This window comes from Plectrocnemia conspersa, unplaced genomic scaffold (assembly GCF_051122295.1).
Source record: "Plectrocnemia conspersa isolate PC_06_02 unplaced genomic scaffold, ASM5112229v1 ptg000013l, whole genome shotgun sequence".
Taxonomy (NCBI): Eukaryota; Metazoa; Arthropoda; class Insecta; order Trichoptera; family Polycentropodidae; genus Plectrocnemia; species Plectrocnemia conspersa.
Genome location: NW_028277177.1, coordinates 28,595,954 through 28,613,396, shown reverse-complemented (window position 1 = coordinate 28,613,396; position 17,443 = coordinate 28,595,954). Strand labels below are relative to the sequence as shown.

The 17,443-nt window shown below is 28.5% G+C and overlaps 1 protein-coding gene across 2 annotated transcripts in view; it reads right to left on the bottom strand.

Annotated features, from left to right (window-relative positions):
- LOC148227766 (nephrin-like) overlaps positions 1-17,443 on the bottom strand; it is a 305,887-nt gene that overhangs the window by 161,951 nt on the left and 126,493 nt on the right. Inside the window, exons 3-4 of one of the 2 annotated variants that reach the window (XM_088203014.1) lie at positions 12,858-12,904; positions 2,632-2,674 (exon numbers count right to left, since the gene is read on the bottom strand). The exons of the other annotated variant lie outside the window; for it this stretch is intronic. The gene's annotated coding sequence lies outside the window, so the exon portion shown is untranslated. The remainder of the gene's footprint in view (positions 1-2,631; positions 2,675-12,857; positions 12,905-17,443) is intronic. 2 annotated transcript variants of the gene reach the window in all.

The following is a 17,443-nucleotide window of genomic DNA, read 5'->3' as shown; positions in this document are numbered from 1 at the left end:
ATCATGCCTGAGATGTGTACTATACATATTATTTTGACACCGAACCTATAGATGGCTCCATCTATCCCAATTTTCTCGCAAAATATTTGTTGATTGGAATGTGCGGTTTATTCGAAAAATATGAAGGGTACAAAATCTATGTTGGTATTCTCGATAATAATACACGTTAAAGACATGATTAATATTTATTTCTAAATAAGTTCTTAACGCAAATATATTTTTATTTATAAAAAACAGGCAGACGCTACGTCAGTGTTGCCGGTGTGCCACCTAGTTCATAATCAACTAAATAAATCAAAATTCACAGTACTCCTACCCTAGCAATATAATTGCAAAATACATATAGAAAAAACAAAGACTTTGGTGGTTTTTTGTGACTAAATATTAACAATTTACGGTTCACAAACAGCGCAAACTTGTTTAATATTTTTTTTAATAAAAATAAAATTGGGGTAAGTGGAGCGTACAATTAAGATGTTTTACTTATTAACTGTTATTTTCTTACTGTAAGAAAATTTAAAAAAATGTAATAAAATATACACTTTTCTGCAAATAAAGATATTTATACGTCAAAACGAAGTAGACACTTCTTAGTATTAAAATAATAGATTAGGATTTTAGGACATCCTTTTTAATATAAATAAAATTATAATAGTAATTAAGAAACACAGTAAAAATTGACTTAACAACTTGAAAATATGATGTAAAATGCTATGTCACTAGATAATCTAATTCAAATATTCGAGCATTAAATATATTTACTATTTTTTTAACTATATGTTATTTGAATAATTGCTTAACTATTTATAAAGTATTTGGAAATATTTGTAGTGAAATATTAAAAAAATATATTTCTAAGCACATCAAAAATCGACCAACTATTGAGTTTGTATTTTAACAAAGCATATTCGTTATACGAATATTTGTCATATTTGTTTTATTTTTAAAAACATTAAAAAACCAAACAATTTTAAACAAAGTTGAGTGTTTATGAAATTCATAAACGCAGGTATTAAAGGTATCTTTTGCCCAAATGTGCCCTTTTTTGTTTAGTGAAATTTGTCTTTTTATCTTTGTTTCATTTATGACATATTTACGTAAGTATATTATATACAGTGTCAATGGCATTAGCAAATAATAGTCGACAAATAAAATAACAAAGAAAAAAACACTTTGTAACTGCGGAATTTTCAGATATTACTCATATTTCCAAGTTAATATTATGCAGCTGTGGACTTTTTCAATGACTGGTAATTATTAAGAACAATATGAATAATGTAGTAATTTATTTTGTTAATATTTTTTAAGCATGTTAAATAAAATCAATTTAAAAATTAAAAAAATTATTGCCCTAATATTTTTATATTTAAAATAAATAGTCCTGATAATTTTTTTTATGTATTTGACGAAAGTTCACATCTTAACATAAATGAAAAATATTCTCTAAAACCAATTTATTAATACTTAAGGTTAAGTCATTTTGGCACATTTAAGAGTAGCAAATAAAAGGATTTTAAAACTTATTTCTAAATATAAATAGTTAAATTGAATTGGGTGGAAAGTTAGGTTAGGATATTTTAATGTAATAACAATTTTGATACAATCTTAAACCATGTTTTATTTAAATTAAGAAATCTATAAATTATTTGTAAGCAAAAATATACATACATGTAGGAAAATATAATAAATATGTATACATTTACATATGTTTAATTTATTAAATAATTAATAAATTGAACTCATAGTTTATTGAACTATTATATGTAAAGTTGAATTACGTAAAACTTAAAATTTGAATATTTGGTTTGATGTCAAAACAATTTTTATACTAGCTTTTATGTCCATAAAAAAGTCTGTTGTCATTTTGGAGCAAAGTTTAAGAGAAGCCCAGAGGAAATTATTATATGTGCACTAAAAAATAAAGAGTTATATCCTTATTACAAGTAAGTGAAACAAAATAGAGTGATTTAGACCTTTAAAGCTTCACCAATATCTAAGAAAAAAAATTATTTGATTTTTTTTGAAGAAAAAATATATTATAATAAACTAAGTTATTTTATATATTTTACTTCTTTATTAGAACTATTAGTAAAATCCCTATATAACAATTCATAATATGTTTTTATTAATTCTGTTTTTTTGTTAATAGTAAAATTAATTATTTTTTAATAAACTGAATACAAAATTCTAATAATTTGCTGATTTTTTTTTATAGTAATGATATAATCTGACACTAAGAAAAACGTTCTAAGAAAATTTATTTATAGCAATAGTTACTATAATATTTTGATTTAAAAAAAACTGAGCAATCTATTTATAGTTATATTTTTGTACTAAATATTAGTATTTTTAATATTAAAAATACATAATTATTAACAAGACCCTAAAACTATTTTTTCAAAAGAATATTGCATACCTAAAAAAACCTAAATTTATTTATTTGCTCCAATTTTAGTTTTAATAAATATGGAATATAAATATATATTACAAGAACAATTAATCATAATTTTAAATAATCTATCTTTTTGTGGCGCTTCTAAAAGTAGCCCAAAGCAATTTTAAGCGCATTATTTATATTTTTGTAAATAACTACTGAAAAGCTCAATTTAAACAAAATTTACGTTCACTTACTATTTCGCCAATTTTCTCGGTTATTTTAATAAGTTAGACGCACCTGAAATAAATAAAAATAATATGTTTAGTACAATTTAATATTTTTAAAATAAAGATAATGATATATATATTCATACTTAATTTATTGTATGTATAATAGTAAGTTGATACAGATCCAAGTTACAAATATTTTAAAAAATTAATTCCATAGACACATCTGGTGGTCACTTAAAAATTTAATTGCACGTCAAACGTGTAACAAAAGTGAAATTCGTTACAAATAAATTGCTTCATGACTATTCACCACCTTTTTGATATTTTACATAAGTCAATGATGACGATTTGTAAAAAATATCTACATGTATGCGAACTTTAAAAAGGTCAATATAGTTCAGTTAAACTCTCGGTCTAGACAAATTATTATTTTCCATACACAATAAAAGGTTGGTTTGACATTTTTTTATTACTCTAGTGTACTATGTCGACATTTAAATTGTCACTTGAAAGAGGAGCAATCACGAGTCCCCATGGATTGGTGGGACGGCGTTGATATTTCTAAAAAAAAGAAGAACAGTATATTTTTCCTACCGGAGCATGTCTTTTTTAAACAAAAAAGCAGCTACATCGCACAGGGACGGATTTAATGGCGCCGTAGGGCGAGGGGGCGGTTAAAATTAATTGTCAACCCCCCGGCCTTAGATGGATACGCGCCGTATGTAAATGTTGACATGTGGGAAACGTTACGCAAGAGATACAACAGCCGAAACGTTTCCCGTGTTCATACATACGTACAAGAGTATATGTGTATGCATATCCAGGACGTGTTTGAACATACACACAGGAAAAGTCAAGGGGTGGTGAGCGTGTTAAAAAGTTAGGACGCGAAGAGGTCGAGAAATCGTGATGCCATCTGCGTGAGGAACGCGGACCGGAAAATATATTTCAGATTGATATTAATCGGTTTATTTTACTAAATTAATAATAACGTAACCGTGGAAACCAAAAACAAGTGTGATTTAAGAATAATTAATATTTAAAATAATAATATAATGTTGTATCTATTTATGTTTATATTATTATATACTACGTTTGCGTATATTCATAAATAAAATACTGGTCATAATATAAATAATAAAATTAAGTACTGAATTATCTAACTAATAGAAAGTGGAGAAATAGTACTAAAACTAAAGATTCCATCGTAACGCCAAATGTGTTTTGATATCGATCTTTATGATTCGCAGTAGCTCGTTTCGACTACAATAAAAATCTACGATCATTTATCTAAAACATTTCTATTAGACTAAAACATATATTACGTTTTTTACCCTACTTTATGACAATCTGGCTAGACGCATTTCAGAACCAACGACACGTGTGTAATATCACGTAAATAAAAAATCTGTCTTTCCAAATATTTTTTGGGTAACAATTGTAATTTCGAATGGAAAATATAATACATCAAACAACAGCGTGAATAATTCCGAAAGGCGGTATATTCAACTACCAATTTAACCAAGCGATCAAAACGTCAAAAACCGCAACGCCAATGGCTTTAATGAAAAGATGAATAAATAAAAGGGCTGAAACTACATTTCGGCGTGCGACATGTGCCGAAACCGGGACCGTTAACGCGTAACGTGAATAATTTATTAAACACATATAGAACACTACGTTACTGAGGCGGCGAAATGAAATCATAGCGGACGATTTTGACGGGACACGTCAAAAGGATTTTTGTAAGAAATGTAACGCAAAAAGGACCTTACATGTATATATAAAAATAGGTTGATCAAAAAGTTTCTGAACTTATAGCGCGATAGACCCTATTGTTTAGGTCGTCTTTGTATTGGCAATTTTTGCGATGATCGAGTTTCATGAACATTGTATAAAAGCAAATAGAGATGATAAAATAAGTTTTGATACTATAAAAAGAGTTTTTAAATAATTTACAGATAAGTATAAAATGGCATGTTTTACATACCTTAATGTTCTGAAACGTTTGTAATAAAATTACAGGAAAAACATTCAATTTGTGGAGAAGCAAAACTTTTTCTATCTATAAGACTCTAACCTTGACAATTATTTTTCAAAACTAAAATTTTCAATAAAAATATAAATAAAAATAAATGACTATTATATTAAAATATTTACATTGATTACATAGGTTAATAAAAATATAAAATAATCAATAAGTAAAATAAACACAAGTCCACATACAAAGGGAATCGAACGAATGTGAATGTATATAGTTCATACATATTTTTTCATTATTTCATTATATCGAACCAGGTAATTTACATACGTTCTTGATTAGAGAACACGAGCATGTTACGTTGTCATTTTTTCCACCGAGTAATTTCACATGGGTATAATAAAATGAAGTCTGTTCCGTATGTTTATTTTTACGAATGTGTAAAAATATACAGAAATTCACTCAAGCCGAGTGAAAAATCTCCCCTTGATTTGCATACATGTTAATGTTGAAAAAATAATACTAAAAATGAGAGTATATTATCAAAAACTCGCGAATGCACTCACTAACGATGATTGACAGGGATCCTAAAGGGGGAAGGATATATTTCATCAAGGATTAAAATATGGGGCGTTCCTACTCTTGAACGCCCTGCCCTGGCAAGCTTCTGCATAATATGGAATCATTAAATATATGTATTATTAACTAATTCAATTAAAATGACTTACGTCTAATTTAGGATATTGCTTAATAACAGTTTGTATTGTTATTAGAAAACATATAAATTAATATTTGTGTTCAACAGGAAATGTAGCATATGGTTGGTGTTCAAAGAGAAAAACGCAATGTAAATGCCATTGAGCAAAAGGAAATGTCCAAGGTTGTGTTATTCTATACAATTCTAATGACTTTCATGTCTTTATAAAAATAATACTCGTATATTATTATAATGTAATATACACAAGGCTCACCGATAGAATATTTTATAGTTAGTTATGGAACACAATATCCAGCGGTTTTTTTTAGACAGATGATATAGCTATAAATGTTGTCCTTGAGATGTTACATTTTTAGTAGAGCTTAAACTTTTCTAAGAAGCACCACAATATTGCTGTATTATTCCTATTATTATTAATATATTTGTATCGTAAATTAAGTTTTTATATATTTATTACTCATAAAAAATATTTATTGATCAATGTCGCTTGAAAATAATGTTGTTGTAATTTATAAAATGTGGCTTATTATAATAAAATTGTTGATTTAAAAACAATAAGTCAAAAAAAATATTTAAAAAAATAAGTCAATAAAAAAATGAAATTCTGAAATATCATTTAGTAAAAAAATATTTTTAACATAATAAACAGTAATTGTGTAAAGAATCATAATTTTGTTGCATTGTCTTTAAAATACGGTAAACCTATGAGTTTATGGTTTAATTCAATGTGGCAAACTCTTTCGATCACTTATATATTTTTTTTGATCGTTGAATAATGCAATCAATATTTATTTTGAACTATGGCACAAATATATTCTATCGGTTTAATTAAGAGCTATTTCAGTGTCATTTTATGTTCTGAAATATTTAAGAAAAGTAGTATTTATTAATAAGTACTACATATAAAAAAAGCATTACTAATAAATTGCATACATTGACAGTGTAAAGCCCATTGAAAGGGTGAAAAAAATCAAGGACAGTTTAATATCCACTGCCTTCACAGTTCCTTCCATTCCGAAATATAAGAAGCACCCCCATATAATATCAGGCTCTCTGATATTCGCAATCTTTCAGATATTTTTCAGTGTATTTTTCGTCACATTTATGACGAACTTAGGGCACCCCATCTGACACGTATAATTTTATTTTACTTTTATGAATTATTTAATCCATTATATATACTCCAATTTAATTTAAAAAAAAAATGCTTTTGTATCGATTTTTGTTTAACGTTCCAGGTGAGGAATTTATACACATTTTTTCCTGAGCCACAGTAAATTTTTTTAAAGCAGCTTAACACCTATCCGCAATAGCTAGATCTTAAACAAGGTTGTCATCTTTAGGACAGTTGCTTAAAGACATTTCGCTGTTTCTTTCGCTGCCTTGACGAAGAACCTTTTCCATTGCACGAATGAAAAAAAAAGTAGGACAGCTTAAAAATCCACCTCCACAAACATTAGACCGATATTTGTAAATAAAAAAACACGCTAGCTATAAAAATTAAAAAAAATATTAAGACCTATTTTCACCCATGCCTTTCCGGTGTGGAGTATTACTAATACTATTTTTTTAATTACAAGTGATTCAGTATAAAGCCATAAAATTAATATACATATAATACACCTTTTTAAAAAAAATATATAATTCCATATTAGACTTAAAATACCCACTATTAAAGACCACTGTAATTTTCATACCAAAAAAAGTAAAAATATTTGCGAAATCACACTAACCCACTAATCTAGTGTATCAGTGAATACGATAAAAATAACCTTATATTTCAATACAAGAACAAAATGTTAAAACACATATTGCTTTATAAGTTAAAGTAAAAATATCAATGGTTCTTTAGTAAAATGTACTCAAATTATCACCTAATTTACAATTTTTTTTCTCTTATATTTTTATTTCGCCTAATATTTACCGGATAAAAAAATTTGCGCCAATCATAAATTTTCTATTTCTTCAATGGATTATATTGATTAAATAGAGTTGCGAGGGTCCTCAAAATTTGTCGAGCCTTAAATTTTTTCCCCATTTTACATAATTCTGCTTTTGAATAATAACTAAAGAAGTCATTATTTTTTTGAGTGGTGAAAGATTTTGGATTATGCAAATATTTAATTAATGTCATCAATGTCTGAATCTCAGCTCAGAATTGATATTTTTTAATTATTTTAGCAACAACTTTAAGGACATTTCGGCTTTTAATAATAATCGTGAGACAATTGTCAATAACAGCTGTTCCAAATTTACAAAAAACAATACAAAAAATCCTTTTTGCATTATCGAAAAATAAAAATAACCATAAATCGTTTTGCAATCTCCCGATTTCCACACGTAATTTATTATATTCGGAGCGGGTTTTTAGATCACCAACGCAAAGATAAAGCCGCCGGCCGGTTAGAGTAATAGAAAATCGCAATCAAATACTTTCGATCGTACAAGGCATGAACCCGCTTTTACTTATGCAGCGTTATAAAAAGGCAGTGGTCTTAAACATTTAAAAAATATTCATACATGATATAAAAAATGCTCTATAAAATTTCTCGGAAAGAAACACTAATTAGTATGTTTGTAAAATTATTTAAATATATTGTTGAAATCAACGTATTAAAAAAAAATAGTTTTTTACACGCTATTATGAATAAAATATAATAAATACATTAAATATCATAATAACGTGTCTCCAAGATTTTTATAAAATATAACTACAGCATATTTTATAATATATAATCAATATGATACATATGAGTTATAAATATACCTTTCAATACATATACTCAAAATAGTGAGAATATCTGATATAATAATCACATGTGCACACGAGCTACAAGCATATGCTTAAATATACTTTCTCACGGTTCACATTATACATAGGTATTGTGGTTATATACGAATGCATGCTTTTTGCGTACGCATTGAATTTCATTCTCTCACGACTGAAGCATATATAAAAGCACGCATGATCGATTGCATTGCACAACTGCAACCTCACTGTTGCTTCTGTTAATATATTATATTGGCGATAAGTGCAATTCGGACTAACTGATGTTCAGTGGAAGATGTGAATAATATATTGTCGAGTAATCTGTATCTCAGTACCAATACGCTCTAACGGACTCAAATTGGAAAAAAAGGATCAAGCCGAGTTGTTAAGATTATACACAATCTATTTTATGATGTTGTAGTTATACTAAGGGTTTCGTGCTAGTGGGCGTTTTTCCGCCCACGGTCAGGGGCGCACCTACAGTGGGAATGATTGCTTAATAAGACGACCGGCGAGGAGGAAGTGGAAGAAGAAGGTGGAAAAGGCGGTGAAATAGTGCCGATTCGGAAAATGGAGCGACCCGGGCAAAAATGGCACCCGACGAAATGGGAAAGTTGTAATAACTTATGAGGGTTGGTTGGTCGACGAGAGAGAAAAAAAAAGAAGAGCCGATGCGAAATTTCGCCTGCCGAGGTTGGAAATTGGGTTCAATCTATTGGTGAGTTACTCAATCACCGAGGGGCGCCGCCTATTATATACGTTTTGAGGCACAACAAAGGGCGTAATTTTGGGCGAGGGAAATATGGAACCACACATACATACATATATACGTTCACACGTGAATCATCGATCAAAGAGAAATTTTCTATGAAAAAATCAGAATGCGATGTCAAAGGTCGGCGTTATTAACGCAAATAAATAGCGTCGAATATTTTTATTCAGATTTTATTACTCCATATAACTATTAATAATAATTATAATTATATGATATAAAATATTTTATATAATATAATAATTTTAAATGGAATCGTCGCGACGCATCTTGTTGTGTCGTCCTTAAAGCCCCAGGTTCTTTATAGCCATAACAATGCTAATTGTGTGAAAGTCAAAAGTCGCAAACAAAGACGAATTTCAACGCCCTTTTCCGATTCGCGCCGGTCATAGGGAAATCCAGGTGTCACCAACCGTCCCGCAAACGTATTATAGCGTGGAAATGAGCTACAGCCGACCGGATGTTGTGAGATAAGCCGTTCTGGCGAAGGAAATTGCTGCGTCAGTTAAATTCAGACACGTTAAATTTTACGTACGTATACCAACCCTCATTTCTATACATATATGGGTCACGCTTTCGAAGGGCTTAAATCCTCCGACGAAATTTCTCACGACATGTCCGACTTGCTGGCTCTTTTTTCTTCTTGAATAGGGATTTTCCGTGCCCAGGATTAGGATTGAGTGTGACGTTACAAGAAAAAACAAGGGGTTTTGTTCGAACGTCGATAGTACCGTCGCAGAATACTAATTTGATAATATTATGTATAATATGCCACCTCAACAAGGATTTAAATGGCCGCAAAAGGACTTACATTTTCGAATACAATAATGGTGTACATGTATCAATTTGTCTGCGGCACAAAGGTGGTCGTGCCGAATTAAGTTCGGTTCGGTTTATCTCCAGTAATTGAATCTAGTTTATCGGGATTCCGTCAACCTCTGATTAATCCCTGAATATACCCGCGGGACGTTCTCCAATTACGGGGAAGAACGACTAGATCGCTCATATGACGACGATCGAAATTAACTGTTAGCAATAATATGATACCGATAAAAGGATCAGACCCATGACACCGAATCGCAAGGGAGTAATTTTAAATATAATTAAAAAACTATTCAAAACAAATGTTAACAAACATTGTGCCATAAAATAAAAAAAATGCGGCGCAATTCTCAAACGTCTAAATCTCTCAAAATGGCATCGATGTCGTCCAATTTGTATCGAACGCGTCTGGCGTGTGTTCCATAATATATCACAGGAGCAAAGAGAGAAAACCAGGTCTGTGAAGGATCAAGCCTCTCCATTCCGCAGGTCCGGATTCGCAATGGGAAAATTGCTAATCGCCGTTCGTTGAAAAGACACGAAGCGAAACTTTTCAACGGCAATCGAAAGATAAATGGGAATCGCGCGAGCGGGACAACTCCGCCGGCGCTTTTTGTGTCGCTGCTGACTTTCTTTTCTCTTCCTTTTCATCTCATCCCAAAGGAGGAGAAGACGATACTCAAACCAAGTGGGAGACGAGAGAGGAAACGATCCGTGAAAACATCTTGTAGTGCTCAGAGTTCAGATGACGCAGATCGTGTGCGTAAAATTTGGACAATTAGTGAGATTATTATAAGGTGCTTCAAAACTGATAATATAGTACTTTATGGTATGAATATTGAATCAAAGATGGCGACGGTGGACAGGGAATTGAACTCGATGAACGTATTGATCAAACGAAGTGCCGCCGTCCAAAAACAGAAATAAATGTGATGAATTATAAACATGGATTATTTCTGTAATGCTATCTATATATATATATATATATATATATATATATATATATATATATATATATATAATTATTTATATATATATATACACTCATACAATTTAATATAATTGTAGTCCTATGTTATACGCTGAATGATAATATCAAATATGATATCAGCATATAAATGATTATTAAAAAAGCTTAAGAATCAGCTAATTTTTTTTAGTTTATTCGGATACTATAATATTATATCAAAGTTATCACATTATAACGTAATGGTTAATGTTTATTTAGTCAATATTGAAATTATGATAGTCAGAATTTTAAATAAATGGTCAGTATATATAGTATATTAAATAATATTGCATACTTAATATTTATATTAAATGGTTAGTTTTATTTTGATAGATGATCATGGTTATCTTTATAATTGTTTAGGTTCAACTCGGTTGACCTAATTGAAACCGATAGATAATAACACCAAAGATGGCTACCGAGACACTTATTACTAATTGTTAAAATATTTTATATGTGCTTTATTGTTTTATTTAAGACCTTGTAATTGAATTATAAAAACTGTTCCAAATGTATTGGTTTTATAATCAATTACATAAAATTAATTAAGGGTTATCATTATAAAAGTTTCAAGTTAAACTAAATAAATAAAAATAAGCTCCGATTGCAGATTGCAACAATAAAAACATAATTCAATTTATGATAGACATGCAACAACTCTGAGAATATGAACGTACAACGCAACGGTTTAAAAAATTAAGCTTGGAATGCAAACGGTCTTCGACTAAGACAGCATGAACTCATCATATAAACAAATTTTGCTAATTATAATCATATTTAAACGATAGTCTTATTGGAACTGAAGGTGAAACTGTGATATTAGTGAAGTCAAATATAAATCACAATGAAGTGATTGTATTAACATAGAAGTAGCAACGATAGAAATGCGAATTAATGCTAAATAATTATATAATATTTTTATTATTATTATATAGTGTTATATACATTTTAAAAACAAAACTTTTACAAACCCAGATATGCCCACTGTCCCATGGGTAGGTCACTAAAATCGTGCCACTGTTTTTTACAATTATGACGTTTTTATTACTTTTCCATGAGTCAGAACGTTATTGAACTCATAAAAAGAGTCTAATAATAGCTCCTAAACAATAAAAACTGGAATATTGTTAAGTCTAGTGTTGTTTGTCGTCTGGTGAAGTTGTGCTGTTTTTTTTTAATTTGAAAAGAGCAAAATTTCTTGGGCATATTAAAGAATACATACGACTCTAGTATTTTATAAATAGATATGTTACCAAAACATAAAATGCCATTTCGTACAGGTGACTTAAAAAAAATTATTAAAAGGAAAATAATTATTGTAATTTATTAATTATTAAAAAATATGATGCTTACAAGCGAAACTGAAGAATAAATAAAGCTGTGTAACAAATATTTTAGAAGTAGTTTTTCTATTATTAATATTTATTTCTTGCATAATATACAAATATTATTTTTAAAAACGAGCATTGTAAAATGGTTTGATACTTTTAATTGCGTCATCTGAATAAAACATTTTTTTTTTAGGTAATTGTTAAATCATATTTAAATAAAAATTATTTAAAAACGCAGAAGTGGTGCATTTAAATGTAGCCCCCAAATATTTTTTACTTTAAAAATGCTGAATAATATTATTTTTATAGTAATTTTCATCGACTGTGATTTAATATTTTTTAAAGGATATTTATAGGTCTTTCATTATTATTATTTAGAAAAACCTGATCATATCTATTAATATCAAAGTTTAAACAAAACAGTGATTACAAAATATTCATTTTTTTTATTTAATGTGAATTTTCCTTTGCAACATAACAGGCATAAGCTTGATGTATTACTAGCAGTTAAACACAATTAACAACCACTAAATTGAGAAACCAGAATGAAAACAAAAATATAAATCACTGATATCTATTTTATTAAAAATTAAAATGAATTGATGTAAGATGTAATAATAGTTTTTTAAAATTTTAAAATGTGATGTTCGTTTGGAATTATAATTATATAATAATCACTTCGATGTCCCACAATGGAAATTAAATAAAATTCAAGCCCAGGTATATTTTAACTTAATAAACTTGTCAGGCTTATATTACTTTTTTATATAACATAAAAATATATTTATATAATATAAAAATCGTTAGAATTTAGAGCAGGGCGAGTAATTGTTTTTAAATTACTTACTGATAGAATCATATACCAGTCGTAAACAGTGTAGCAGATTAAATTACCTGTAACAAAGAGAAAAATATATATTAATTAAACTCGCATAATACAGACGTAAAACCATCATAAGCGAATAAGTGGCGTTAAGTCGTCGTTCCGTAACAATTTAACAAACGACTTTGCAATTATCAAAAGCAGCAAAGGGTAAAATTCAGGTGGCGATTATGAAACGACAATAATCATTTGTTTAGTACCTACAACACAGCGGCGTCAGATTAAACGAGCGCCATCAAGCCGAGCGTGCGAGATAAATGGTCCAGATTCTCTGGATGCTGAACGGGCTGCAGAGCTAATTCCGCGATAGAGTTCGGACCGATACAAATAAAAAATCGATCCGACATTATTACGTACGTGGCTTCGAGAAAATAACAGATGGTTTCTATTAACTGCACACCTTCCAAACTGTATACATTTATTTATAAAGGCGTCGAATAGAAATTCTTAATAAGAAAATCCATTGATAACATAAACGATTTTATAATAGAGAAACTAAACCAAACTTTTAAATATGATATACACATATACTATTAATAATGAGAAAATATTTAAAGAATGTAAAAAATGTCGAAGCTAGAGAATAATGGCCTTAAAACTTATTAATCCCTTTATTGGGTGCTCCAATTGTTCGATGGAAGGTTAAATTAACGATTCGACGAACCGATTCAATTTAATATTCATTGTGTCAACGTATGTTCAAAACTAGAACAGAGAGAGTCAGTCGCCAAATGTCTAGTTAAGAAATAAGTAGTCTAACCAATGGTAACTGAACTAATGCGTTCTAGGAAACTAGAAATGTAATTTATATGTGCAACACGATTAGATGAAATGCTCTCCGTCTCGGATTTCTTAATGATTAGCATATCTAGAACAGTCAACGATCGAAACTATAGCATAGTCGTGACCGCGATGAATGATAAACTATCAAAGTGTGCCCAGAAGGGATCGACAATCAGTCCCTATTATTTTATAATGTATACGCACTGTGCACGTGTCTTATAATATCTTATTCGATAGATTCTTACGAATAACTGTGTATATATATATATATATATATATATATATATATATATATATATATATATATATATATATATATATATATATATATATATATATATATATATATATATATATATATATATATATATATATATATATATATATATATATATATATATATATATATATATATATATATATATATATATATATATATATATATATATATATATATATATATATATATATATATATATATATATATATATATATATATATATATATATATATATATATATATATATATATATATATATATATATATATATATATATATATATATATATATATATATATATATATATATATATATATATATATATATATATATATATATATATATATATATATATATATATATATATATATATATATATATATATATATATATATATATATATATATATATATATATATATATATATATATATATATATATATATATATATATATATATATATATATATATATATATATATATATATATATATATATATATATATATATATATATATATATATATATATATATATATATATATATATATATATATATATATATATATATATATATATATATATATATATATATATATATATATATATATATATATATATATATATATATATATATATATATATATATATATATATATATATATATATATATATATATATATATATATATATATATATATATATATATATATATATATATATATATATATATATATATATATATATATATATATATATATATATATATATATATATATATATATATATATATATATATATATATATATATATATATATATATATATATATATATATATATATATATATATATATATATATATATATATATATATATATATATATATATATATATATATATATATATATATATATATATATATATATATATATATATATATATATATATATATATATATATATATATATATATATATATATATATATATATATATATATATATATATATATATATATATATATATATATATATATATATATATATATATATATATATATAAAAGTATATAATTGGATTAAATTAGTGAATTGATAATAAAAATTGAGTATAGTCGGACCAGCTCCTCATAATTACCGCTCAAAATATGTATTAATTTAACTATCGCAATTTCATCTAAACATACGTTTACTGATTAGTAATGTATCTACTCTACTATTTACCAACGCGGTGCCATTCACACTATGTAAATATGGAATGTGTATATTTTACACAGTAGCCATAATATTGAAGTAGATTAGCATACTCGCGAGTTTAGTCGATATTGATTCACCACTTGAACTGAGTCTAATTCAACATTATCAACTAATAATTAAATAATTTCAAAATAGGCTTTTAATTAGTAAATGTCGCATAATAATAGACTATGACACATGGTTAAGTTTGAGAGGTCTAAAGAGATGATCCACCTAGAAACTGTTTAAGACAGTTTGTGTGGAAAAGTGTATCTCAAAAAGTGCTTGCAAAAATGCAATTTTTTTGAAGATCAGGCGTAAAAAAATTGACAAGTGTAAAAAAAATGAATAATATATAATTTATTAAAATTATTACACGTTTTATTTTTTGACTCATTTAATCTGCACCTTAAAAAATGTTCTCAGTTATATTTATATGGTTGTCAATGTCAAAATTTAATTTATGTATTAGGGCTTCTGTATTTTATTAAATGTGTGAGTAATTAGTTGTTTGTGTTGATTTAGTTTTAAAAATAAAAAAACACACCCTTCAAATGTTTTGTTCTTGTATAAAAATAAAGTTTTATGCCTCCACTACTCTCTGGAAGTTGGCCAAAGTTGGCCAAGGACAGAGAATATAGTGGGTTACTTCGGTCGAGTTCGGTTCTATCCGCTCTAAAATCTCTCGGAAGTTGTCCGAAGTTACCGAGAGCGGGAGGTAAAGTAGGGGTAATTCAGTCGACTTGGCCAGCTTCGAGGGCTTCAGAACATTGTCGGAAAAAGAACCGGAGTCAAAGGGACCGAAGTCGGAGCTGCTCTTTCGAGCGCGAGCGGTGAGATACTTTCCTTTTCGCTCTTTTACGTGACAAGAGTGAGAGAATGATATGGTGTTTCGCAAACAGAGATAGAACGAGTGACTCGCTTTAATTTCAGTATGCGCGTAGGCGTCCTATGGTTAACACGCATGTCGAGCGCTGCATCGTGGTCACGTCAATCTGCTTATCGGGGATTTCAACAGATTCTTACTAATATCTTTGAATATTTTAGGGCACCAAAAGGGATTAATTATATTTTTGATAGTATATTCTTCTAAGAGATATCGTTATTATAATTTTTTTTCATATAAAATTAAATAAATAAAAATAATTAGTGGTACTTGATTTTGTTAAAAAAAAATCGTTTCGAATATCCTTATGTATTTTCCTAGATCGGTTTATATAAATGTCACACCATAACGAATTCTTATTTAGAATCGATGGCGACAAATTCTAGGATAGTCACAGATGTGTTTTTCGTATTCTGAAGTAGCATTTTTATGACTTATGGCATTTTGCAAAAGCCTACAAAGATTTTGCGTAAATTGAATATTTACGACCGAAAAGTTTTCACTGATATTGTATTGGTGAGCGCCCACACAAACTTAAAAATTGCGATTATTTGGCACATTTTTCGATCACGCGCAAATATGCCAGCTGTACGTAACAGAAGCCTCAGTCCAGACGGCATATGAAATTTGCGGCAGTCGTAGGTCTCGGCCGACTTCAGTTGTAACTTCGGTTCGGACAATTTCCAGAGTGTGTAGTGGAGGCATTAGGTTGCTTATTTGCTTTAAACATTTTGCTTACTTAACATTGCTTATATTTAGTTGTCATCCCAGTTTAATAATAAACGTCGAGATGCCTCCTAGGCGTTTTTACACAAATATGTAAATCAGCTTGAACGTACGCCGCGAAGCGGATAAAAATGAAGATTATATTTTTGATTAGACGAATGTGTCCCGGGACTTTATCCCGCGGGACACAAACGAGATTTTTCCGGGACGATCTTGCGACAGCGTTCGAAAGGGGAAAATTGGATCGCGCTGTAAAAAAAATATGAAAATTCTCTGAATAATGCCTCGAGAAACCGTCAGGTCAGAGTGGCGATCAATCTGCGGCTTTGAGAAATTGATTAAGATTTCAAGACGCCTCTCCGGAGAGATATAGGAAGAAGAGGAGAGAGAGGATCGAATTAACTGTTCGCATAACTTACCCTTCGATTGTAAGACGGGGATATTGAATTGGAGAGTTTAACGAGCATTCCTCAGGTGACGAGAAGTTAAGGGTGTTGTCGATTATGTAATTCTGCCGAATTAGGACTCGAAAGGGAGAATGGCACGATGGAAGCCCTCGGGGGAAAGGAAATGGGTATTAAAAGGATTGTGCGTGCGTCGAGGGTCCGCATCCCAACATATTGAAGTCGTTTACGTAAACTTTA